Below are 4,046 nucleotides of genomic sequence, written 5' to 3'. Positions count from 1 at the left end.
ATCAAGAACAAAAACATCCAATGGAGTCGCTGATCATATTATAAACTGACATTTTATACCTGTCTTGTTTATTTGTTTTTATTTGGTTCAAAGCTACTCGAAAATGTCGCGCTAGCCATCACTAAATTAGCAGTAATAGGCCAGATGAAAGGCAGCTAGTCAACATAATTCAATGCCTACTTCTGAGCTACTTCTTTTTCCAACGAATAGTGGGATTGACAGTCACTTTATAACGCCCCACAACTGAAAGGGCGAGCATCTTCGGTGACGGAGAATCGAACCCGCAACCTGTAGATTGTGAGTCGAGCTCCCTAACCATCTAGCCATGCCGGGCCTTTTCTGAATGACATTCGTCGATAAAGCAAAAGCTCTGTTCAGCAGAAATGATACATTTTACAGGTGTAAGTTACAGAATTTGATATTAAATTCGGTTTAGGATAGGTTTTGTGGAACAAGAATAAACAACGTTAATTTAAATTTGATACTAGAATGTACTAGAAACATATTTGATATGACATGTTTCATATTTTCTGCGCTTACAGAATATAACTGCTGTTGATTTTCTGATTCAGATTTTATGCATGAAATGTTCCTCATATAAATTTAATATTACTTGTTAGTTTCTCTGGTATATTAATAACAAATATTTATTGTGTGTTTTATTCCTATTACCTAAGTTATTGAATGACATAGTATTTTCAAATCTGTTTTGGTTCTTGGGTTGTGATTAGTTACTTTTGAATACCGTGAGTACACATATAAGATCTAGGTTATTATTGTTGTTGTTTTTTCTTAGTGAAAAGCTAAACAATGGGATACATGCACTTTTCCCACAGTGGGTAATCAAACCCCGGATTTTATTTTTATAAGTTCATAAACTCATCGCAGCGGTTAAATGCATTTGTGTTTCTTTAAACTGTAATAACAGTTGACGAAACAAAAATTAAAGAATAATGAATTTTTTACATGTTTCTTTTCAAAATTTGACGAAACCAAAACACATATTTATCACTCTTATAACTCACTCACTCATGACACAAAAGTGCGGAAAGCAATTTTTTTTTCTCTTTTGCGGTAATGGAACGCTAAACGCCAGGCCGCACTGGACACCAGAAAATAATGAGACTTAAAAAAAAGAAAAGGAAAGTTACAGTATATTTTGTTCCAAATATATGCCAATGCTGTGAGTTGGCAGAGTGACGCTTAATGTTAACGAAACTTGCTTATTGCAAGTATCAAAGGTAATCATTACCAAGCAAATCGAAACATTCGTATACAAATAACAGAAAAGCAAAGAAAATTACGAAAAATGACAATATTTAATTGCACAGATATCAAAGAAAAAATAACTTATTAAGATGAAAAAACTTAACAAAATAAGCTTTTAGTAGCTGATAGGTTCTCTTCTATTGTTTATGACTTCTCTGCACCTGTTTCCCAAACTGCTGATGTCAGTTCGGGTGACTTACTGGGGCATTATAGTTCACTCCTGAATGAGGGTATCTTTGAGCTTCTGGACAGTCATAGGAACAAGTCCCACACATGCTCAATTAAATGTAGGTGTGGTAACCTAGCAGGCCAGTCCAGTACCTTTATTCCTTCATTCTGAAAAAAATTGTTGTGTGATCCTGGCGGTGTGATGACGAGTGTTATTCTGATGATACACGAACTCATCTCCAACATCACCAACATAAGGGCGAACAATGGGTAGGAGGATCTCATTCACGTAACATCTTGCTACTAGGGAACCTTGTAACGCCCCTGTATGCACATGCCACCCCAGGCTACAACCGAAACATCTCCATAGAAACCATGGTGGACAATGTTACATGCCGAATATCTTTTTTTTTTACGTCTCCAGGCCCTCTCATGTCGATTATTTGAAGATACAAAGAACCTCCTCTCATCTGTGAGCGGAACAGAGGTCCATTTCTGAATGGTCCAGGTGACATATTGTTTGGTGCTTTGGAGTTAATGCAGAGGCTCTAACTGGTATCCTGGATCTGAGCCCAGCCTCGTGAAGCCCGTTCCTGACCGTTGAGCCCGTTACGCGTACTCCAGTCGCTTTTTGAAGCTTATTCCCGAGACACAGCGTGCTGCTGGTACGGTTTCTAAGAGGTAAATCCCACATATATCAGTCGTCTACTGCATCTGTACCCCTGCTGCGATCCTAGCCTGGCTTCCTGGTATATTTTCCTGTGGCCTCGTAACTGTGACACAATTTACTAGCTACAGATTGCGACACCTCCATGACCTGTGCCACCTCAGTTTACGTGCAGTCTTCCTGAAGCAGTTTGACGGTTCCGCAAACTTCAGTTTCAGTTAATTGGTTTCTAACAGCTTCTATACTCTTTGCGTAAATCAATACCAGTAAACATCCCCAAACCTAGCGTTATCTCAACAGTAACTCCTTTTCATAATCAATCAACACTAGCCTTTTATTTTAAATAGTTTAGGTAATTTTGATAGAGGCCTATTATATAAGAAATCATTGATGCATACATTTACAAACACTAGGTAGATTATGGTAACCCTTTACAATAAGCATGCTAAATTTGAAAAATAAAAAAAATAAAAATGATAACCTGAAAGTACACAAATGTAGATAAATTTCATACGCCTTTAATTTTTGTGAGTGATATATATATTAAGCTATTATTATGTAGAAACATTTAAGGCAGTTGATTTTTGTATTGTGGAAATTATTTCTTTTTTATTGTTCAGTGAAATAAATGCAAATTTGAGTAATTTTAACGACAGCAAAACAAGGTATTTTCTATTTTAATATACAAGTTATACAGGCTATGTTCGTTGATTGGCTTAACCCACAAATAAAACTAAATCACTCTATTTTTAAATTTCTACTTCTATGTATAATATAGTTCAAAATTGAATGAATAATACGTTTTGTAGTAAATTAATAGCACAGGAACAGATTCAATATCTAAATAATCAACTCACTGACTGATAAGCTTTTGTGTTTCTATAGAACATTTGTTCCCCAAATCTCGCGGAAATTCGAGATATCACGTCAAATCTAGAAACTCAGGGAATTTCTAGGCGACACATATCGTTACGTCATGCTATAACTCCCCCAAGCAAACACCACAAAACCTCTAAGTTAAGTTATTAGAAACATATCCTATAGCATTACTCTCCCTATATCGCGAATTCCCTTGAACATTTCTAATACACAAATAAGGCTAATAATATATTAGCCTTTAACTTATATAATTAATACTAAAGTCACTATTCACAATTAACAAAATTTATATTTATAGGTATACATTAGCCCCAGTGGCACAGAGGTATGTCTGCGGACTTAGAACGCCAGAATCTGGGTGTCGATACCCGTGGTGGGCAGAGCACACATACATCAGTGTGTAGCTTTGTGCTTAATTACAACCAAGATATACATTATAACAAATAATTAATTAATTGTGTTAATACGATACTAATTAACAAAACAAAATCTTTGTTATCTTATTTACTGTCTCTGTACTGTAAATTCACCGCGTTTTTTGTGTTGATTGTATTTCTTGCTTTATGATATGAATATAAGATAACCTTTTCTTCTTTATTATAACTTGTCTTATCACAAGGGGAGATCTCTCTCTAGAAATATGGTCAAAGATGGCTTTTGGCTCTATCCTTTACAAGAATCTGGAAGTGGTCTCGACAAGAACCTTAGGTTCTAGAAGCCAGCTAACCAGTTTGCCATTATTTCACCAACATGCTTCAAAATATGGTCATAGTGGATATATTTTGGCGTGGATCACCCGCCCATCTGAATATTGTAAACCACAACATTGATTTTTTTTTCATTAAAATATATGGTCCTTCCCAATACCTAATTAGTTTTGGAGTTCATCTTCTGTTGCAGTGGAGATTGTATAACCATATCACCATAATGAAATTATTTCTTATAAATATTTACATAATAGTGACATTTCATTTTATCATTTGTTGATTTAAGCCTTTCTCGGGTAAAGTCATGTGTGACATCAAATGATGTTCCTTAGTTACTATGCTAATTCTATAAGACT

This window comes from Limulus polyphemus, unplaced genomic scaffold (assembly GCF_000517525.1).
Source record: "Limulus polyphemus unplaced genomic scaffold, Limulus_polyphemus-2.1.2 Scaffold312, whole genome shotgun sequence".
NCBI lineage: Eukaryota > Metazoa > Arthropoda > Merostomata > Xiphosura > Limulidae > Limulus > Limulus polyphemus.
This window is presented reverse-complemented; position numbering follows the sequence as displayed.